Genomic DNA, 23,749 nt, shown 5'->3' on the forward strand with positions numbered 1-23,749 from the left:
TCAAATACTTTAAAAGGTCATGCTCCATAAAATATCCAAAGATTCTTTCTCTAAAAATCCAAAGTCTCTCAGCTGTAGGCTCCTACAAACTAAACTCAGTGACATACTTTTTACTCCAAGAAGGAAGAACCAGGGCACAGTCACAGTTTTAATCAAGCAAAACTGACATCCAGCAGTATAAATTCAATCATGTAGCTCAGTGTCCTCCATCAGGGATGCACTCACAATCTTCTGGGCTGGTCTTGAGCTCTGCCATTCACGGTCTATTCTGCCTCCTAGGCTCAGGCCAGCTCCACTTCACAGCTGTTGCTGTCCTCTGTGGTCTTCCCACGATTCAGTCATTTCCCAAATTCTGGAGTCTCTGTTGCAACTACGCTGTACCTTCACCAAATCTTCCCCTGGGCTATCTTCGGGTACTCCGACCATGTCCCATCGTTCCAAGCCCCATCTTCCATATGTGACCCCTTCATTTCTGCTGCACCTGAGGGTGCACCCACACCAGTGGTCTCTCCTGGTCTCTCACAGTGCCAGTCTTCAACTGGTCTCCATGGCCCCTTCATGCCTCCCAAACTAGTACCATCTAAGAAACTCTTACATATTACCAACTGCATCGGCCCACACAGGATATGACCCTGGGACCCACTAGACCACGGCTTCTGGTTGCTGAGCCTGAGAAACCACTGATCAGAAGATTTCACCTCAATGATGCTGACCTCTTTGTAATCCCCACTAATTTCTCAGTCTTGGTTACCGGGTTTGATTGTCCCAGGAAAGCAAAGGTTTTACCTTAGTGGTTCTGTTGCCTTTTAAAGCAGAGCTGGTTCTTGAGCCCCACTGACCAGAACCAAAGATTTTTTTTTAAAAAAAAAACCAGAACATTTATTTTATGACTGAGTGAGATCCTTAAGATGAACTAGATGCTACAACAGCTGCCCTTTTGGATTTAGGTGTTGTCCTTTCACAGAATCCATGTCTGAATCTCTGACAGACAATTTTTAGGTGCCTCATCTCCCAGTCCCGACAGTGTTTCGCCTCTTAGCCTTGGCCCTCCAGTTATACTGTCTCTTGAGCTTGGCATCCTAGCCACATTTGCCACAGGTGGACTTCTGAAGGTGGTAGACCTTAGAGCCACAGCGGCGGCACAATGTGTGCGTCTTATTGTGGTGCTTTCCAGAGGATGTCATTCCTTTCGTCATCTTTCTTCTGCCACCAAGGCCAAAGACCGGAAGAGGAACCACAGATTCTTAATTCAAAATATCACATGGTCCCAATAGAGTTTTCAAGAGACTCTCAAAACTTCCTTTTGAAGCTTCCCAAGCTCATCTGCACTATTTTGGCATCCTTTATCTTTCAAGCTCCCACAGAACACCCTGTTGAGTTCTGAGCACTTGATCTTTTCGTCTAAAGTTCTAAATGCCTCCACAGTCCTCCCCCACACGGCCACATCTTCAACAGCTGTACCTGCGCTCCTGGTACAGTTCCTGCCTTCCTTTTCTTTCTGTTGATACGATACACAACATGGCAAAGCAACCTGGGGGGCAGAGAGTTTATTTCAATTTACGCTTATAGTCCATTATGAAACACTGTCAGGCCAGGAGCTCAAGGAAGAACCTGGGGGCAAGAAACTAAAGCAGAAACCGTGGAGAAACACAGCTTACTGGGGCTTGTTTAGCCTGCTTTCTGATACTATCCAGGAACACTTTCCCAGGGGTGGCACCACCCCAGTGACCTGGGCCCTCCTGCATCAATCATTAACCAAGAAAATGCCACCCACTTGCATAGAAGCAGTGTGATAAGACATTTTCTAAATTGAGGGTCTGTTTTCTCAGATGACCTTAGCTTGTGTCAACTTGACAAAAAAACTAACCAGCACACTATTCCTACATCAATCTTAGGGAAAAACATGAAGTAAAATACGAAGGAATGAAAATATGAAATGCATAAATGTATTTAATACAAATTAATAAGCACATTTATTGCAATTCTAATTAGAATTTCAGAGGTGTTCTTAATTGAATAAAAATAATCTTGATGTTCATATAAAAGGATAAATGCATAATTCTGGGGAAATTATGAACATGAGGAGAGAGAAGCGAAGTGAGCATCTGGCTCACAGATGTTCACAGTATGCCGAGAAAAATTTTCATGGTCCAAGCCACGTGGTATCGATTCAGGGGTCCACATAATGCATGGCTCCCTCACTGGGTAAGGAATAATTCATGTACTCAGTTGCATGATGTTGAGAAAAACGTGTTATCTGATGGACAGAACAGGCACAGCCATCTCTTCATCTGGGGTTGGGGAGGCAGGAGTGACACAGGGATGTTCTTCAGTTTTCTTCTCAGAAACAAGCTCCAGGATCTTCTAACACCTAAAAGCATCAGACAGTTCAGTTTTCAAGAAGTGAATGTAAGAAACTGATGGTAAAATCTTGGTGGAAGGGAGTTGAACAATTTTTTTTTTTTTTTTTTTTTTTTTTTTTTTTTTTGCTTTTTCAAGACAGGGTTTCTCTGTGGCTTTGGAGCCTGTCCTGGAACTAGCTCTGTAGACCAGGCTGGTCTCAAACTCACAAAGATCCACCTGCCTTTGCCTCCTGAGTGCTGGGATTAAAGGCGTGCGCCACCATCGCCCGGCTGAGTTGAACAAATTTTAATGTGGATAAGCTATAAACAATGGAGGCATATTTTAGTGGTAAAAGATCAGGGCTTAAGTAGAGACAGACTAGCTATTCCAGACAGTGGGCTACTGTCGCTAGCATACCAGTGCCTTAGAAATTGATAGAAATGACACAATTAAGGAAAAGTCAATAAGGACTATATTAATAAACAGGAGTGGAGTTAATAAGGAATATATTTATAAACAGGAGAGGAGTGGGGTGGGCTGCACCTGTAATCCCAGGCTGGAAGATTACAATGTTGGTGAGTAACAAAACTGTCTCCAAATAAAACAAATCGTGTAAACCACAGAAAATAAACTCAGACAAGCAGCAAGCCTATTAAAAATAAAAAAAACAAAACAAAACACAGTCAGTTCCTCTTGCTAGGAAGTGCAGAATAAAATGAGACGTAACTGAAAACCCATCTGACTAGAGACAGTAGAGACAGTACTAGGTGTCAGGATGTCATAGTGTCGTGATACTAATTGTGCTAGTCACAGCAACCAAAGCCTAGCAGCTGTTTGTATTATCTTCACATTTGTTTGTTTATGGAGGGGGGCCGTGTATGTGTGCGTGCATGCGTGTGCGTGCATGTGTGTGTATGTGTGGCTCAGAGGTCAGCTTCTGAGATGTGCTTTCTCATCTTTCACCATGTAATTAGGTATCGTACTCTGGTTGTCAGTCTTTGTGGAAAGGTCTTTTACCTGCAGAACTATCTTACTGGTCCTAGCCAATAGTTTTAGTGGAAGAAAGACTTGGTTTGTGATTTCAGAGGCTTCAGTCTATGGGTAGCTGGCACTACAACCTGGGGCCTAGAGTGAGTCTGAATCCCATGGAGGAAGGAGGAGGCTGTGCACCTCATGGCGGAAGGAAGAAGAGTGATGCTGTACCTATCTGGAGCCAGTTTCTCACTTCCTCTCTTTTGTCATCCACGGCCCAGGCCACGGTGCCCCCACATTCAGGACAGACCTGGTCAACACTCTAAAACCTCCTTCACAGATGGAATGAGAGCTCTGCTTGTGTCACCTCCAAGGTGCCTCCCAGCGCAGTGGAGTTAGGACCAAGGCTAACCCTCACGCCGTGATAAACATGTGGCTCACCCTTGGCTCTGTTGCAGAACAGACTGCAGTCTGTATTACAATAGAAGTCTTTAACCTCTCACCTGCTTTCATCCAGATCTCTTTTAGAAACGAAAACGCACAGCCCTATATATAGACAGACCTATTTTTGCCATTTTAGCAGCACAAAATACCGACGTTATGAACGGCCATCAGCGGAGAGTGGCTGGTCTATGGAACATTTGTGCTCTTTAATATCATATAGTCATCACCGGGAAGAATCAGAGCTGGGACTGATTGGCTTTCATCTCCTGAGACTTCAGAGTGTGAGCAGGGGGAGGGGGTGAGCTGGAAATGTTTCTGGTCTGAGCAAAGGTCGATGTGGGTGACAAGGAACAAGCCAGCGTGGGTTGCCAGACCTCGCCTCCCTGCCAGATTACCAGCTGAGCTGCTCCCCATCCGTTACGGGTCAACCACATCCCATGCTTTCCCTGTGGAGGAAGCTGCAGAGCGCTGTGGTTTGAGGTTAGAAATCCTGACTCGTTTCTCTTAAACCATGGACTGTTTTTTGTTTTTGTTTTTGTTTTTGTTTTTAATTCTAGTGTGCTCATGAATTGATATCCTGATATCCCCCTGGATTTTCTGAGCGTTTTATTTAAATTTTCTCTTTTTTTTTTTCCCTGAGACTCAGTCTGTGTACCACTTTTCAGCACATGACATGGCTTGGGTGTTTTTCAAAACCCATTAGTGGAGCTAGGACATCTTCCCACCTCTGCCCTATCTTGAAAATATCCATGGTGTTTATTGATACATCTGTGGTTTCTGTAAAAACAATTATTAGACTTGAATACTAGATCAGAGGGACTTTGAACATTCCCAGTGTCTGGCTAGGCAGACAGTTCATTTGGTAAAGTGCTTGCAACCGTAGTTTGTATCAGCCCCTACCCTCAACCCACGTAAAAACCAAAAGCTGTTTTTGTGTTGACAGTGGCACTTGGAATTCTGGTGCTCATGTGAAGGCAACAGGAGGATCCCTAGGACTCACTGACTAGCTAGCCCAGGCCAGCAAGAGACCCTGTGCCTAACAAAACAAAACAACAACAACAACAACAGCAAAACCCTAGGTACACGACATCTGAGGAACAATGGCCAAGGGGGCACATGTATGTATCATCCCCTCCCCACCCCAGTTAAAAGAGCAAGCTTAAGGAATAGGCTATTGGTGCTCACGGGTTCCTGCATTTTCATCCGTTTTGCTAGAGAAAGCATGGTGATAGTCCGAGCCATGAGAGCTTGTTTTGGAGATCCTTCATACAGCACAGACCAGGAAGCAGAAAAGGCAGGATGGAGCGAGAGGAGGATCTAACTAATTTTCAAAGCCTGGCCTGGTGATATGCTCCCAAAGCAGCCAGACTCCACAGACTCCCACACAGCACCGCCATCTGGGGAGCGTCCATTCAGACATGAACCTGGGGAGACGTTTCAGAGTAGACCCTGAGAAGTTGCCCACTAATTCCCAGTGGTTCCAGCTGGTTGCATCGGGTTCCAGCTGGTGTTGAGCGCAGCATCTCTTTTGAGCTTGCCCATCACCCTGGTTATCAATCCCTTTACTTTGCCAGCAGGAAAGGAGAACCCATCACCTTTCTCTCTTCAATTAGTACTCTTATTTCCTCTTTTATAAAGGACTCACTTGGTAGCCCTTTGTCCATTTTTCTCTGGATTATTAATTTTTCATCGATTTAAGTTTTTTGTAAAAAGAAAACAAGTGGATTTGACCACTTCTTTATGAAGTCAGTGATTACACTTGATATATATACATAATGATATATATATATCATTATGTAGACAGTTTTAAAATTCCAATATCCCTTCTGAGGTGACTTGGAAGGTTAACTATTATTTATAGCATTACTTGTTCTTGTTAAAGAGAAGAAGGGGTTTTCCCCTCTTGTTGGAAAAACTAGCCACAGAGAAACCCTGTCTCGAAAAACCAAAAAAAAAAAAAAAATTTACACAAGTTTTTAAGTCTGAAAACAAACGAAGGAACAATCAACCATAACATCACTGCCTACCGGGACAGCTTATTTCTGTTTATCTTTTGGAAAGGGGTGTGGGTTTTTCTGTGACTGCCCTTACCACATTGTCACTCAGTCCAACATATGATATGTATGACATTCTGTTTTCTCAGTGTTCAGGATCTTATTTAATGTTATGTCTGCTGGAAGTTTCTAGTTTTTTACAGCCATGGAAAGAGATGTGAATATCTTTGTGGAAACTCAAAATGTTTTAAGCTAAATTTTGTTTTTGTGTTTCTTCATTGGAAATGGGAATCCTAAGTAAACAAATCTGGAGTCTTAAATGCTTTGCTCCACATTTTATCCATTTCCTATTTATGTTCCGGTCCGCAGAAAGAGTCAATTGAGCTCACTTCAAAAATGAGAGACTTACTAGACACCTTGTGGTTTAGATGATAACAAGGCCAGTGGGACTGGGGAGAGAGAGTGGAGGAAATGAGGTTTAGGGAGTAGGCAGAAGCAGGGCTCCTCAGGGTGGCATGGACTATTGTAAGGAATCTGCATTTTTATGGTTGAGGTTGTAGGAAGTAGGCCTCCTTATTGCCAGAGATGGGAGTGGTTTGCTGTGCTAGGCCAATTAGGAGGCTGATATATGATGTCAGGGTCGAGGGGACATGGGGGGGGTGTCTATGTCTTCAACACCAGAGTGGTGGCATCAGGTGTGGAAAGGAGGAGGTAGTTGGGGGCTCACTGGGACGTTGGGTTCCTTTCAGCTGAAGGGCTAGGTGTGTGAGAGGAAGACAAGAACAGAGTGTGGCTGATAGCCCCAGAGGTAGGGTGAGCAGCGGGGAGGTGGAACCTAAGCCCCATTGAAGTCTCCTGCGTCTGTTAGACATTCAAGTGAAAATAAACCCGGAGCCGGTCCCGTGCTGAGTGGACATCATGGAGGCCAGTGTGTCTGGATTTATATCTGGATAATTGCCCTGAAAACTCCAGATCAGTAATGCAATCATTCCACAAGCTAAGGGCTGTCTGTAAGCTGCCACACCACAGAGGCTTGGAGGGTGGGGTGGGGGTGCAGATGTGGGAACCATGTGCTTTGGGCAGAGATCTGGGCATATTGAATGGTATTTGAACAACTCAGGGACCCTTTCCTCCTCTGGGTGAAACCATGTCCTTTTTTGATACTGTGATAAGCACGTCAGGACACGATCCCGGGAACCTATAAAGGACCTTAGCCACACACACATCCTCGTTTCTGGTGAGACATTGGAATTAAAAGCTGAACCAAGACAGGAGCGTCTGAAGAACTTGTGAAGGAATTCGGGAGCCAGTGATACCGACCGTCAGGCTCTGCCTGTGTTACATAAGGGGTTTGCCTGCACGCGGTCATCCTTGTTTGGTTCGGTTTCATCATCCTCCCCCACCAAGTATTCCAGCTTCCCTTCTACTGTAGCTGATTTTGAGCAAGACAGGGAGAAACGAGGGCTTTTACATCAAGCATCTGGGTTCTCTGCATTTGGTTACTTATCCCTAAAGAAGTGACAGCATCCAGTCACGTCACCAGTTTTTAAATAGCTTTTATCAATTAATCATAGCAGATAAGATGTAACGATAAAGTACAAGCTGTTTATCTATAAATCCAAGCAGCCAGGGAGATAAAATTGCTCACCGCCTTGTCTTTCTGTCCAGCCCCTTTGGCTATGTTTGTAATTAGATATGTGGTAAACATTCAATGATGGCTTATATTTTTTAATAATTCTTAGAGACTGCATATTATAGATAAATCAAGGTGGCACTTTCAGGAGTTAAAAAAAAAAATCCCTGAAGATTTTGCTATTTGGCAGATCCTTTTAAGATTAAAAGCAAATAAAAACTCAAAACCTGAACTATCTTTTGGAATACTAAGAAACTCAAATTTTATGTTCTTAAGATCTTGTTTAGACTGAAGTCACGCTTAACTATCCATATTCCTTTTGGCTATATCACCTAAACTTCAGTTATCCTTTCCCGTGGCTCAAGAGACAGATGCCGAGACAGATGGCTCAGTGTTTAAGAACACTTGCTGCTCTTGCTGAGGACCTGGGTTCAGTTCCCAGCAGCCACATGAGATGACTGCACCTCCAGTTCTAGGGTGTCTAGTCTCCTCTTCTGGCCCCCATGGACACCTGCATGTACCTGGCACATAACATGGGTGCACGCACACGTGCATGCACACACATATACAAAATAATAAGTCATAAATATGCATCTTCTATTTCATTGGAACATACTGATCTAATGTCACCCATTTTTTAAGACCTAGATGTGTAAGGTAGATGTGTAAGATGTGTGTGTGTGTGTGTGTGTGTGTGTGTGTGTGTGTGTGTGTGTGTGTGTGTAATAGTTTGCTTCTTCACATAGATAATAGGCACTGGGCTGAGGTCATTTCATGAAATATGTAAGCGTCTGCCCTGTAAGCATGAGGCCCTCTTTTTCATCTTTCAGAACCCACATTTAAAATGATTTAATTTAATAATATTTATAAGACCCAGGTTATAGATTACCCAGTTGTCTAAGAATAATAAACAATGTCAATCCAGTTGTTTGGTAATAACATCAGAATTGCCCAGGAGTCAACCATAGCTGTATGTTTAAACTCAGATAATATAGAATTATGGAAACATCATAATTTTTGTATGTGCGTTACTGAGGTTTGATCCCAGGGCCAAGTGCATGTTGGGCACGTCCTCTGCCTCCTTCTTGTCCCTCCCTCTCCATCTTTGAGATAGAATCTCCTAGGCTAGTATTGAGTTCCCTCTGCATCTCAGGCAGGGCTTTTATTTATGATCCTACTGCTTCAGCCTCCACAGTGGCTGGGAAGAGCTCCCTGTGTTTTACTGTTATACCACCAGACAGCCTGGAAATGTCTCTAAGAGTTAAGCAAGAATGAAGGCTCTGGCCGGTCCTTCCCTGGTCATTCTCCCGGGTCCTTGCTGTGATCTCTCCTTGATCAGGGAGGGCACTGGGCCATGCCAAGAAGAACTGCTTTCTTTGCTCCAGGTGCTGACTGTATGCTGCCCCTGTTGTGAAACTGAGGCATCATCAGCCTGAAGACATCAACTCCTTCCTGTTTATCAAATCTGGAGCCCTTATTTTTCTCAGCCTGGCACGTGCTCTTGAGCTTCCGTTGGGGACATGCTAAAGCACGGCAGTACTGTCATTTTTTGTCCCATGGCAAAGATGCTGTTAAACATCCTACAGCGCACACGATGCCGCTCACTCCCAAAGCAAACCAAGAATGGGGAAACAAAACATGGGAGATCAGGCAGCTAGGATGGTTCTAGGTTACCCTAGTTAGTAGGAACATGGTTCTTTGATTCCACTATTGTGGTTGGGCCCTCATATCATCCTGTAGTCAAAAAGAAGTAGATGTAGATTTCTGGCCACTGATAATTAAAAACTAAATAAATCATATACATATATGTGCGTGTTAAATGTTACACACACACACACACACACACACACACACATACATATAAAAATCTTTGAACATTTCTTAATTTAGTGCTGAGATTGTTAATGACTGGTTAGTTGCATTGCAGGCCAGGCTCAGCACAAGCTGGTTTCAGTGGACTCCAGAAGGACTCAATTGACCTGCGGACCCTTGTTTGATATGTTTGACTGAAATGGAGGGGAAAAGTCTTACCCTTTTCTAGAATGAGGTTCTTCCACCAAGCTTTCCAAACATCCTTGCTGGGCAAGAAGAGATGGAGCATCCTGGAGCGAAGTGCGTGGGTGTGAATCACAAGTCCACGTGGGTGGCATTTTTATATTAATCCTTGGCACACGTCATCCCTTACCTGGCATATTCATTCGCTAGGTTTGTCATCACAGATGCCACATAGTTTTTTTCCCCTCACAGTTCCACAGGCCTAGAGGTCTTAAAGTCAAGGTGTTTGAAAGTAGGCTTGGTTACTTCTGTCTCTCCTTGGCTGGCAGTGGCCATCCTATCTTTCCTTGCCTATCTATATGGGTCCTACTTTACCTTTGATAAGGACACAGTCATATATATGGGTTTAGGACCCACCCTACCGACCTTATTTTAACTTTTTTTTACCTCTTTAAAGATCCCATCTGTGGGTAGTCATATTCTGAGGCACTGGGCTTAATTAAGACCTTAGGATATGCTTTCTGAGGACTACAGTCCAGCCCATCACAAGTAGCGTTAAATTGGAAGTATGGGTGCTCTATCGTTTGTGTGTATAGGCACAGGTGTTCAGGCGTGTACACAGTTGTGCAGAGGCCAGGGAACAACCTCCAGTGTTGTTCTTCCTGTGCTATCTACCTTGTTTTTGTTTTGTTTTGAGACAGGGTCTCTCACTGAGCTGGAGACCTCCACATGGACTAGTCTGGCTAGCCAGTGAGCCCCAGTAGTCTGTTTCCACCTCTACAGTGATTACACATATATGCTACATGCCCAGATTATTTTTAAACGTGGCTTCTGAAGGATGGAGCCGAGTTATTTATGTGCAGGGGCACACTGTTACACGCCCACATGTGTGCGCACACGCGCCTTACACAGCTCGTTTAGGTGTGTTAACTTACAGGGATCTGCGATCCCTCCTTGGCTTCTGCTTCAGCCCCTGTCTCCCAGGCTCCTGCTTTGAGTTCCTGGCTTGCTTCCTTCAGTGTTGGACAATGATCAGGAAGTGTAAGGAAGAGAAACCCTTCACCCACAAGTTGCTTCTGGCCACTCTGTTATCACAAGAGGCAGCAAGCCAGGGATAGGTGGGCAGGGTGCCCAAATGACAGGAGGCATATTCCACTGTGAACAGGACTGAGCTCCTCGGCTTCCTTCACCTCTGGGCACCTGGGGGTGAGATGAGGGTGGGGGTCTGAAAGCTGGGATTGTGAGTTTGTAGACTCATCTTCCCTGGAAGAGCCAGTCTCGCCTACTGTTTCTTTTCAGTATGGTGACCATCGGATGGTTATTTCTATGGCCACTTTAAGCTCTCTGAGAGACAGGAAGTTGGACTTTTCAGTCTAATTGGTGTGGGGCCCAGCAAAGAGAACAGAACAAAAACTGAGTGAGCCGTGAATGAAAAGAGTGAAGGGTGGAAGGCTAATGCTCCGCTTGTCCAGAGAACCAATGCTCTAAGCAAGCCAGACAGCACCAGGAAGCAGACAGTATGACCCCTGCTCACATCCCGTGCTGGCGTCATCCATCCATAGAGGACTGTCATTTGGAGAAAAGACACTTTAAGAACAACTGCAGGTAACTTTACTGTAGGGCATTGGGTGAGAGGATTCCATTTAATTGCAGAGCTGGGTGGAGTTACTCTATCCTTAGCTGGGGATGGGGCGGAGCTTGACTTAACTCTTGTTCCCACCAAGAAGCATTCTGGACTAGCTGTCATTGAGGTGAATCATCAGCCTAAGCAGCGAGCTGCTGGCAGGCTTTCTCAGATGTGTTAAAACTTGCTGGTGTTCCCGGAGTGTCAGCAGAGGTTGTGTGTAGACACTGCTTTGAAAGCCAGGAAGGCAGAAGACCGGACAAGGAGCCCCAGGATTGCCCGGGTAGACTTCCATCCATACCAGTCCAGCCCAGCACTTTCCAGCAGCACACATTCCTTGTTTGTCTTGATTCTTGAGCACAGAGACAGGTAAGAACAAAGACACCACTGTAAGTTCGTTATGTGGGAGTTTGGCATCCATAGGCATAGAGTTTGGTTTTGACGTAATACTGTTTTCATATCAGCGGCGTTACTCTAGCACATACCAAGAGTTTCCATTGTAAATGCTTTTGAGGGTTAGCGATAGCTGGCCTGTTTCTTCTTTATGTGTAAAGGTTTGGTAGACAAGCTTGAAAGGGGCCGTGGTCTGAACCCTGATCTATTTTCACTTTCTTCTCTGTCTTGATGGCTTAGAAAAATGAATAGTGTTCATCTCCCAAGGAACACGGGAAGGTTATTTTTGTTATCTTTTAAATCTAATGAAAATGGCCACCACTTAAATTTTGTGACTATTGTCCTCTGATAGAAATAAGTGCTTTGGACAGAACTTCAACAACGTTCCTGTGGTGTGTTGAGTCCCTGTTTTTGTGATCTTTCACTGGTGGAGAGGGAGGTCCCTGCTGTCCTTGGCTGAAATACCATGGGTCATGAGCTTAGAGAAGGCTCGTGGTTTATATTCAAATCGTTAGATGGCGGTCCTTACTTCCTGTCAGGACTTGGCTTACATAACTTATACTAACTGAATTTATAAATTTCGTTTTTTGAGAGGATCAGAATGAAAGCCCAGAACACATTCCACGGAAATAATTCTTTTGTGTTTTGCTGTTGTTTCTCATGTATGTTACTCATGCATGCAGATACTCGGTGTGATTAACATGTGATATTTGTTTCTTGACCGTCTCATCTGATGATTCATAAACTGTTAGTTTAGCAGTGTATCCCTAAGCCGGGAATCAATGACTGTGTGCCACGCCTTCTATTAATGGTCCTGGTTACTTTCCATGGGTATTCTGATAGTGTTGTGAAGATAGCCAGGCTCTAAAAGGAATGGAAATGGCTCAAAAATGTGACGTATCAAAAGCTATAGTCAGATCTGAGTTGATCGTCATCTCTTTATTTCCCATTGAAAAGTACATCGTCGACGTGCATTTGAATTAGATTTGATTCTGGCAGAGGGGAGCAACTAGCTGAACTAAATCAAAGGAAGAAGAGGGAATTTAAAAGACAGGGTTAGCTTCTTCTCTCCCATGCGAAACCGAATACTATGCCAGCGATATCAGGAACCGAGGAAGAAAAAGGCCTTTTATTTAATCAGGCAAGAGAAAAGGAAGCAGGAGCTGGTGGTACCTTGGCTTTCTTCAGCATGTTCACCGCCCTTGTTTTCATGAAAATTGGCTTTTCTACTCAAAAAGACTTCGTGGAATCAAGTATTGCAGCTGAATGTGGCAGGGGTTCCACAAGGACTGTAAATACCGCAGCCCAGAGGAACTCTGTGCTGGCCTGAGATGCCACCATGCCTGGCTCGCAGAAGGTACCTTTCTTGGTGATGCGGTGCTGTTCGGGGATGGAGGATCTGTTGATGGGTTACATTTCATTCCAGGTGTCCTGTTTAAATTTTTATGAGTCTACACCTGCGAGAGCTCTTTCAGAGATGGCTACTTACAGAGCCTTTTCTGAGCCAGGTAGAAATGGAGTTGGCTCCTCACCGACGCTGTAATCTTTGTAATTGTGCAGAGGGTTTACCTAGAGGTGGGCCAGCTAGGATCCCAGGTCTCTGAGGTCATTCACTTTAGAGCCACAGCAGCGGCACGTGTTCTCAGCTGTTTTCCAGATCTCTTTGGATTATGTCCCCATTAGCTCAGGATTCTGCAGAGGGCTACTTGGAGAGCTCTCGCCTCAGTAAATATTTGAGCTTTACTTGTACCTGGCCTGGTTTGATTCTGAGGGGGTACAGATGGGCGGGCAGTGGGTAGGCAGGTCCCAGGAGCCATTCCATCATTTAGGCCAGTGGTTCTCAACCATTCTAATACTGCAACTCTTTAATTCAGTTCCTCATGTTAGTGTGACCTCCCCCCCCCAGCCATATAAAATTATTTTGTTGCTACTTCATAACTGTAGTTCTATTGGTTATTAATCATAATACATGTATCTGATATTGCAGTATATCTGATATTAAACCCCTGAACGGATCATGACCCAGAGGTTGAGAACCACTGTCTAGGTACAAATGGAGATTCCCACCAGTGGCCCTGGGATCCAGTCGCGCCTCCTCTCTTCAGTGTTCACCAGAGATGAATCCACCCAGCTAACCAGGGGATGTAATCGGGTGATACAAACTGCTTCCTCTCGGCTGAAACACAGGCCAGCCGCTTTGTTCACCATGGTTATTAGAAGGCTTAAGAGTCCACCTGCTGATCGACATGCTCCCTGGAAACAAAGGATTGATTTTTCTTCTAGAAAACGTAAGAACATGTGGACATTTCTGGAAAAACCCATGACGCGGCATCACCCCTCAGGCAGCGAATAGTGGAATTTCAGACCAAGTGAAAATGCGGACTTGGCAGATTCAAGTGTAGTCAGTGGCTTCCGCAGAACAACCTAGCACAGCCTGCTTTCAGTGATGTAAACTGTCTTACTCACCGCTCTTACTCATGTGGCCCGCTGCAGGCAGAGAATCACATGTAGTTATAAACAGCCTCTTCTGACCCCGGTCGGTGACTGGAAACCCTTGTCACAGAATTGGAAGGCACGTGGTGATGAATTCCTGGGCAACAGCCTTTCAGAATCCCAGGGATGTGATCTTTGGGGTCTTTGCCAGTGTGAGTTTGAGAGCTCAGTTAGCGGGAGGTAAGCTTCCGACTCAGGGAAGTCTGGCTTTGTAAGGAATCAGGTGTGACCGTGTCTAGAATGTTACTCTATCCCATGGTCTCGCTTTGTTGTTTTTGAGGTTTTCAGTAGAATGAGATCTGAGGTAAATGAGTGAATGATTTGGCTACAATAGGTTTGTTCTGTCTAGTATTGTATTTAAGTAACTAACTCATTGAGTAAATGATTTAAGCACTTGTCTTGCTCGTTGCTTAAAAATTTCTCTTCTCGTTCTTTTAGCACTTCAGAATGAGTGCCAGCTGCCTCTTTAGCTTCTGAGGAATGTATTTCTTATGCTTGTCAGCTTTTGTTAGATTGACATTTTCTTAGTTCTATTCTGATTTTTTCCTTGGTTTGTTTTATAGCGAATGTATTCGCAGTTCTGTAGCATTTGGCAAAGTGAAGATGTTTCTCGAAGATTTGATTTATCACCCTAATCAGGGCGATAAAATAGAAGGCTTAATGTGGTCGCCGGTTTTAATTAACTAGGCTGCTCCTTGATTCTTTGTTGGTGGGAAATCTTGCAGCGTAACTGGAGTCGTTCTGTTCCTAGAGAGCTCCGCTTCTACAAAAGAAAGAAACTCAGCTGCTAAAAAGATGACAAAAGCTGGATGAGTGTTTGAGACACACCGAGAAAAGCACAGAAGTGGAGAAGGAGAGGACACAGGTCTAAGGCCGTGTCACCTCCTGTTTGGAAATGAGAGTTCCCAGAGATGATGCAAACGTTCCTTCTTAGGAATAGCGCCATGAAAACTTGATTCTGAGAGTGACACGAGCCTGGGAGATTTGATGCCAAAGCTCCATATAGCAGTCCCCAGTTATGGGGGAAAAAAGCCTCACAATGAGATCGAGCAGAGAAGAGAGGGTGAGGCGGGGAGCAGCCCACCTCTCCTGCCTCTCCATAGCCTCTTGTGGTTGCCTAATCTTGGGTCCTCCCTTAGTGATAATTAAGTTGCTATTTTGTTGTGTTTATACACATCTATATTTAGCTTAGCTTATTTATTTTCGGGGAGGGAAGGAATGTGATCAGAGAATTAAGTACAAAAAGCATTCCCTGAGATCCTAATCGAGTATGAACTGGTTAGAGTCTCGGTGGCCTCCTGGCTGGAAGGTGAGATGACCAGTATGTCCTGAGTCCTTTGGGGGCCCCTCCCAGTACAGGTGCTGGAGAGGCCAAGAGCTCATTAGGGAGGGCCTGGGCCAGGGACTTGCCTGTCTGCCTGCAGGGAACCTTCAGCCTGCTGGACCTGATAAACCATAATCATTGAGTCCACAGATCATCCGCTTATGATAGGGTTAGGAACCATAAAGAAAAGCAGTCAGGGAAGGAAATGGCAATTGCCTGAGTGTTTGTGGTTTCTTCTGGTCCTCCTGTTGTCCAGTCTGGCTGGTTAGGATTAGAATGAAAGTTGTGGCTGGCACCAAGTTTGTGTTAAGAAGCCTGCTTTAACAAATTCCCGAAAGCATCCTTCCCAGAGAAGCTGTATAATATCGGGCCTGTGGAGGTCAATGGCCATTGGTCTTAGAGCAGAATGGGAAAATACTTACAGGGAACACCTTCCCATCAAATTCCCTGCCAGCAGGGCTCCTCAGGACTCTTCTCTTTGATATGGGAAGCTAGAACCTCTCACCGCATCTGTGGGAAAGCCTCAGGGTGAAGTCAGTCACTCTCCCCACTTCAGCAGGAGCAGTAGGTGACAGAAATAAAGGGTCAAAGTTATGTCTGGTGCATTGGTGGTCAGAGTGAATGAAAGTGAGGACATTGCTGCTCCTAGATTTGTTTGAGAAAAAGGGTTTTATTGTCAATGTAAGGGAGAGTTCAACCAAAAGCACGTGGAAAGATCCAGACTGAACAGGTCCATCAGAAGAGTAGACAGGGAATGAGATGAGAGAGGGGGCAAAAGAAGAGACCAGGAGAGAAAGAGCTCAGGACCAAGAAAACGTGGCTGAAATGGCAGGTTTATATAGGAAAGAGAAGCTGAGAGGAGGAAATTGAAGCCCCTGAGCTGGAGAGGTTTAGGGTAGGAGGTAGGGGTGGGAAGAGCAGAGAGGAGCCTTAAGTACCAAGTGAGCCTGGAGGCCAGTGTGTACGTTGGTTTGTTAAAGAGGCACCACAGTTAGCCATTTGTCCTGAGTTTCACCAGGACCTGGCACAGGGGATTCTCTGTCTCTCAGTTTGGTCATTTGCAGAGTTGTATTAGATGAAGTGACTTCAGAGCCCCGTTTTTTTCCTCTTGGGATTAGGATCCCTTACAACAGCTTCTGAGTCTCCACCTGGTAAGTTGTTGCTTTGCATGTGCAGGATAAATGCTAGGGAGAGAAGCGAGCGTGGGTTCACCTGTAGAGATACAGTTCTGTTCCCTCTAGAACTACATTCAGCACCGTTGGACATAAAGGATGTTTTTCTCAGTTCTTTCAGAGTCTGAGGCATGAGCAGCGTACAGTGACCACCGTCTAAATCTAAGCAGCGTCAACAGGCCAGCAGCTCCTCAAAGCTTATAACAGCACCACAGGGCTAGAGTGGCAATAGAACCTGTCTCCCTAGCCCATAGATATCTTGTCACTATTAGTGAAATGGAGATGGCGACTTCTGGCTGTTTTGAGTGGCAGAGCTGAAAGAAAACCTGGGCATCTCTTTCTCCATAGGGCATACCTGTGTTCCCCTTGCTGTGTCATAACGAGTCAAGGAAAGCAAGCCAGCCACCACTGAAAGGGGAGGGAGGAAAGGCCTGTCTTCATCAGCTAGATGACTATTAGTACTGTTCATACACACTGGGCAGTCCCAGCAAGGTTCCCCTGTGGCCAGCATCCCCCTCCGCATGGGAGTCCTCTCTTCTCTGCTGCTTTCCCTGGGAAAGCGGCTTCTGTTCATGTCTTGTAACCCTGTGTAGATGGTTTATTCTGCATTCTAATTGCTCCTTCCTGCTAGGATGCAAACTCCACTGAGGTGTAGGGAGTTTTCTCTGTCTTCCACCCCGGGGTTCTAGACAATTGACAAGTTGTAGGTACCCAGTGAGTAATAAATGAAGGGCTGGGAGGGGAGAGCTGTTCTCCCTGACAGGCCAGGAGGGGAGGCTGTGTGTGGCCTTCCTGTGAGTATCCACAGGACTTGATGATCCGGAGATGAGCTTGCTAGGGCCTGTGGTTTCTTCTGAGTTGTCAACACTAGACTAAAGGTGAGCTGTCTGTGGGTCACCTCGCTCCACCTTCAGCAGGAGTGGAATGGGTTTGCCTGGGGGGCTCTCTGTGCTTAGCCTTTCCCACGTGCTTTTCTAGGCATTGTAGTTGGACCCTAACCTCTGTTCCAGGAAGAGGTCTGTCTGCCACCGGAACTCGGTGGAGCTTCTTGTAGCCATTCCCTGGCACAGCCAGTGATTTGCTCACTGTGGGTTTCCTTCCTAATTACCAGTCTGGCTTACAGTGCTCAACATGCCGCAGTTACATGTTCTGCTGCGGTTTTATTTACCCTTGGTCCTTTATTGATTAGTCTCTAAGGGTGAATTATCTTTCACTTTCAGCCTCTGCTCCATGACTATTGAACTCTTTGTTTCAGAGATGACATCAGAAAAACAACCAAGAAATCTCACACAAAATATAAGGTGTTTGTGTGGCTGGCTCTCCGGTTTACTCCCGGTTTAGAAACATTACATCCAGAATACCAATCTGTAGGGCCCATGATACGAGCAGGAGGTTATCTCTCCCTCCCTCTCCCTCCTTCCCTCCACACACACCCTTATCCCTATTTCCCACAATGCCAAGTGTGCCTTAGGACCAGCGCTGCACCCTCTAAAGCAGTCCATTGTTATGGACTCACTGTATGACTGCAACACGACGCACACAAATGACCGAGACAGGGCCACATTGGCAGAGAGCTCCCAGAACAACGGAGGAAGAGTAAACAGTTTCTATACTGATCTGCACCTGCCCACGGAGGTGGGCATGGGGCTAGGGCATCTTCTCGGAAACAATGGAGTTTGTCTTCAAGGGCATATGCAGGCCAGGTAGGGTAGGGCATTTCTGGCACAGAATGAAGAATCGTGTGCTGAGAACTCTCAGGACAGCTCCGTGACTGAATTCATAGTGAAACACATGGAAGCTGATGTTGAAAGGCAGGCAGTGCCCGCGTTGGGCAGATGGCACAGCAAGCGGTTCTAAAGCTGGGCAGCCTGTATATGTCACCGGTTTGGATTTTATGGTGTAGGTTACCAGGCAGTGAAGGGCATGAGCTCCACACGTTTAGCTTAGGAGACATGCGTAATAATCAGCCTCATTAACAAGTTGTAGGAAGGTTGGGGTTTGAGACTTGTCTTAGGACGGAAAACAAAAGGATTTGTCTCCTCCCTCCTTGTAGTTCATCCTGAAGGGCAGTCAGTGCTGGAATGGCACGCGAAAGCGAACGCAGAGGTCATGGAGGACGCTTACTGACTTGCTCCCTATAGCTAGCTCAGCCTGCTTTCTTATAGCACCCAGGACTACCTGCCCAGGGGTATACCACTGCCCACAGTTGTCTGGGCTCTCCCATAGCAATCAGTAATCAAAAAAAAAAAAAAAATGTCTACAGGCTTGCATGTGGGCCAATCTGGTGGGGGCAAGCATTTTCTTGATCGAGGTTCCCTCTTCCCAGATGACTCTGACTTGTACCAGGTTGACAGAAACTAGTCAGGACAAGACTTTTATCCTTGATATGTTTAATCAGTGAGGTGACTAGAAGGGCCCTTCTTTATGCCCTCGGTCTCAGCTGGGGCTTTACACTTCTCACTTGATGGTTAATAGTCGTGAAGGAGGAGATGCGCTTTGGGGGTCAAGTGAGCCCAGCCAGGGAGAACCTCAGAGTGAAAAGAGATGGAAGATGAAGTTGGGGGGACATTGATGTAGAGCTTTAGGGTTCTTAAGTCATTCTTCCCCTCTCCCTTCTTTATTGAGAAAAGTCTGGTGTCTAGCCTAGGCTAGGTGACTTTGAACTTTTGACTCTTCTGCTTCTTCTTCTTCCTGCTGTGTGCAGGGATTGCAGGCACGCACCCCCACGCCCTGTTTTATCGTCTTAGTTCCTGATAAGAGCCTAAGCACTCTAGCACACCTGCCTGTACTCTCCTAAGACAGCTGTGTTCAGATTGTCTTTGGAGACGACTCATACCAATAGAATTGCGGGCTGTAGACCGGTTCACATTGGGACCAGAGTCTGCCGTTTGAGCAGGTCCCTAAGTGATTACTGTGCACACTTAAGTACTGGCCTCTACTGTGGGACATCTTTACTGGTCATATAGCCTTTTATGGCTATTTAACTTTCCAAATCTCTTCAGAGTGATAGACTATAGGTATGTAAACCTAAGTATAGGTGAATTGGTATTTTGCTACAGTGTGTAATCTTCCTTTTACAAAGTCCACTTCTTACATTATGTGGAGGATCAGGCATGTGCTCACTCAAAGGGGAACCCAGTCCGTGCCTTTGGATCATTCATGGGTGATTCAGCGTAGCTGCTGGGTGCTGTCCTACTTGATGGAAAGCAGGATCACGTTGCCTGCAGCATTCCAGCATACTGTTTGCCTCCCAATGACACCTTAGGGAGAGAGGACACATCCCTGCTTGCTGCTCCCACATGTGACACAGGTCTGATGGAAGTGTTGCCCATGTTTAGTGATAGCTCACTCCATATCTGCTCAGCAGAAATTGGAGCTTTGTTACCCTCCCAATTGTTCACCTTTATTGAGAGTTTGTTTGTGGACTGATGTTCATGCATCTTTATTTTGAAAAGGGATGGAAAACAACGTGAAAAGTGCACCGAGAACGTAAGCTGGGGGCCAGCGCTCTTCATGTGAGCGCCCATCTGCTTTTAAAGTGACAACCAATCATCTCATTCAGGTTTCTGGAATGAACTGTCATTTTGTTTCCTCCCTGAGTGAGGTCTCAAATAGTAATGTTTCCTGAGGCTTTCTTTTTCAGTATCTGGTCATATCTGTAGCATGAAATTCACTGTGAAACTTTCCCCCATTGCGTGTGTGCATTCTTGCATGCATGTATTTGGACTTATACTCTATGATACTCTTGACAGCCCTGAGGTCCCACATATTAAAGAAGAGTAGAATATGAAGCAAGTTGAAAGCAGTGAGATTTCTACTTAGTTTGCACAACGGATATGAGATAAACACGCTGAAAATCCCACATTTTAGCAACTTAAGCAAGTTGTGATTTTTCTAACTGTACAACTCTGGGGAGAAGTTACCTTCTCAGAATGTTTGGCAAGAAGTCAGCCCTCTACAAATCATATGTGAGGGAACCGTTTGCTGCAGGGTCCCGTGAAATATTCAGACGCCTTAGATATAAACAGCGGGAATTAAGATTTATAGCCTTGAAAAGGAGCACGTGGTGCAGGGAGGCAGTGAGCCTTGGGAAGGAGGGGCCTCAGCACGATTGACTGTATGAATGCAGAGAATGGAGATGCCATTTGTTTGGAAGAGCCGCTGGCTGCCTGGGGCACAAAGGGTAACTGTAGAGGTAGGAGAAAAGGCCCTAGCATACATCTAAACCAACGGCAGCGGTGTACTGGGCTGAGTGGGCTGAACGCATGGAGAGTGCTACACTGACACCATTGGAGAACAAGACAGACGTGGCTGTTGGCAAGCGAACTAAGCTAGGCACTCCACTTACTAAAGCAAAGAGCGAAAGTAAAAGGAGGAGCCCACATTCTGGTTGTTAAATATAGTAGAGGTTTGATGTCAGCTATTATGGGAGAGAAGTACGTTTTGTTCCCTGTAAACTCTTGAGTTTTCCTGTGCTATTATCCTACGATGGAGCTCTTTCTTCTTGAGGGTTCCATGCGCAGGGAGAAGTAGATGTATCCGTAAGACATGATCACCTATCTAGTAGAGGACTTGCGGTGCTCCAGCATACATGTTTATGAGAGACAATGTGAGTGAGAACACAGTTCCCTATGACTGACTCTGCTGTAGAGTCCACACTAGGCTCTGGAGAACTCTTCCAACATCCTCTCCCACCTAATACAATAATTTAGGGGAAGATTTTTAAAAATCTGAATGCCTCTCAGATGTCTATGAGATTTAACAAGGCCACAACTAAGACCCAACTATCCTTTAGATGACTTGGGTACTGTGAACGGTTCCCATTGGACACCCAGCTTTGTAGATGTGTCAAGCGATGCTGTGGGCCTGGTGGTGTGGGGTTAGCCCAGACTCTTAGTGCAAATGAGTGCTGAGTCTCGCGTCTTCTGCGAGCCTTTCTTGATAGTCTATTGGCCCATATTTAAATGTCGGCACTTAGCATATATTAACCGCCTATATAGGAAAATATGTCCCCTGGATACCCATCTCTTTAGAAGGGGAGAGGTTTATTATAATCTAGTCCCTTTTCTGTTGATTATAATGCAGTCACTTTGAGCTCTCTCCAGTTCTGTTTTGAGTTCGCCACAGCACTCAAAATAATGGAGGGCTTAAGTGTGTGGTGGTTTGCTGGCCTGTTAACAGACTTGAAGATAAAACTACTATAAAAAGATCTAACAAATAGTCTTTCTGGAAGCTGAGGGGCTGCTTTTGATCCTTTGAAATGTTAGGATTTCAGGGGTGGTCTTGTGGTTTTGGGTTCATAGCAGGTCGAGTGTGGTTGGTAGAGTGGCATTAGAAGCACCTTCAGTGTGCCACACAACTTCATACAGGTCCTCAATCCCTTATCTGCAGCTTCAGACTTTTGAGAGGAAAAGTCTGTGAACAGACATGGAAGTATTTCCAGCCTCCGTGTGTCACACTCAGCTTACATTTTCATGTATATAGCTGCACAGGTGATTAACATTTGTCTGTGGGCCCTATCCCAGCCCCCACAGGGAATTGTTCAGGGACGGCCCTGGGTATCACAGATCCAGAATGAGCAAAAGGCATTTGCAACCTGTTTGTACCCCTCAACTTCCTGCAAAGGCAAGCTTTAATGGATGCTATTCTGCTGAGACTACTATGGCAAGGCATGAGGGCTGGGTACCTGCCAAAGGTATTTATTTACTGCCCGACTGTACCGGAAGCCACCTGTCTGGAGGTATGAGCAGGACCCTGCCATGACTCTTTCCTTGGATTTTGGCTGCAGGGGACAGTTGTAGATGCAGCCTCCCTGTCAACAGGATGTCTTCCGGTGCATCCCCTCTATGGGTGTGTCAGTCTCTCCTTTTCATAAGGACAAGGCCACATTGGGTACAAGTAAAAGCAAGCTGTTCTTCAGAACAGGATGACTCTTCCCCACCACTATTAGAGGAGCTTTCCTCCCTGGTTGGGTAATAGAGTCTAAATTCGCCCAAGCAGTTCTGCCCTTTAGAGCGTGCCCTCTTTAGGGATTTGACACGGTTGGGTATGGACCCTGCTTTGGCATTGAGTCCAGTGTCTTCTGCCTGTTCAGCATACTCTCCCTCTTAACTGGGGGTTGACGTGAGCTCAGGAGCTTCCGTGCAAGACTGTAAGGGAACAACTCATCTGCAAATCCTTTTCCACACTGGATTAGCACAGTTCTGTCTTTCTCTGTGTGTCTCATGCTATTTTGTTAATCGGGGACAGACAGGGTTACTTTACAAAAACAATGTATGTTAAACTAGCGAGCATGTATCACCGAGAGTTGGTTTTATGAAGTTCTGCTTGATGTGATCTGTTTTGTCTAACCAGGCAGGAAGTGGATGAGCAGGTCTGATAACTGCACAACCCACTGACCTCCCATAACAACAAAAGGACTGAGGAGATCCTAGCTCACAATTTCCCTCCTCCTGTTTCCTCTAGGACAGAGTTCTTGGAGAACTCTGAACTGTTGCAAGGTGCTCCTAACTGTTCTGGCTTTAGACCGATCATTTGTTTTTTTAACTAGGCAGGTCCTGACTTGCCCATACTAGTCACACTTCGTTCCTGCTTCCACTCCGCTGAGGTAAACACAAAGTGGTGGTGGCTGGTAAATTATAATTACAGTTAGTCCTTATAGTTGCCCTTTTGGTGACCCTAGTAAATGTATATAGCATCAGATGACAAGGGGAAGGCCACCCAGAGGCAGAGTCCCCAGTCTCCAGGAGACGTGAGGCTGCTCTATCTCCTGCTTTGTCTCCCACCCTCCATACATAGTGAGATGAGACCGCAAAGCGGGAAAGATGGCGTTGTGAAGGGTCTCAGAATGGTCTGCTCTTAGGAGCAAGCTGTCAGAAACACGTGCTGTGAGGTGACGTGAATTGGAAGATTGAGAATTGAGGGCCGAAGTCTGTAGGTTAATAAACTCTCTAAGTCAGTGGTTCTCAACCAAGGGGCACGGCCCCTTTTGGGGATTGAACAACCCTTCCATGGACGTCGCCTAAAATCTGAAAACACAGACATTTACATTATGATTCATAACAGTAGCAAAATTACAGTTAAGAAGTAGCAACAAATAATTTTATGGTTGGGGGGTCACCAAAACATGAAGAACCGTATTAAAGGGTCACAGCATTAGGAAGGTTGAGAACCAGTGCTCCAGGTGATTCTTGTGGCTGTCCCGTGTGAGGCCCCTTGCCTCAGGAATTCCTCATCAGCCAGATTTCCTCAACCATTTCAACTGCTGCTAGTTCATGTAGAATCTGCATTGCCACTTTGTGTCTTCTAAATGTGTGCACGCGTGTGTGTGCATGTGTGTGTATGCACGTGTGCATGCGTGTG

General features: G+C 45.6%; 1 protein-coding gene and 1 pseudogene across 1 annotated transcript in view; one reads left to right on the forward strand and one right to left on the reverse strand.

Moving 5' to 3' along the window:
* Nedd4l (neural precursor cell expressed, developmentally down-regulated 4-like, E3 ubiquitin protein ligase) overlaps positions 1–23,749 on the forward strand; it is a 322,283-nt gene that overhangs the window by 148,657 nt on the left and 149,877 nt on the right. The gene's annotated exons all lie outside the window — the stretch shown is intronic.
* Positions 904–1,196, reverse strand: LOC106143998 (annotated as a pseudogene).

This window comes from Microtus ochrogaster, chromosome 18 (genome assembly GCF_000317375.1).
Source record: "Microtus ochrogaster isolate Prairie Vole_2 chromosome 18, MicOch1.0, whole genome shotgun sequence".
In the NCBI taxonomy this organism is placed as follows: Eukaryota; Metazoa; Chordata; class Mammalia; order Rodentia; family Cricetidae; genus Microtus; species Microtus ochrogaster.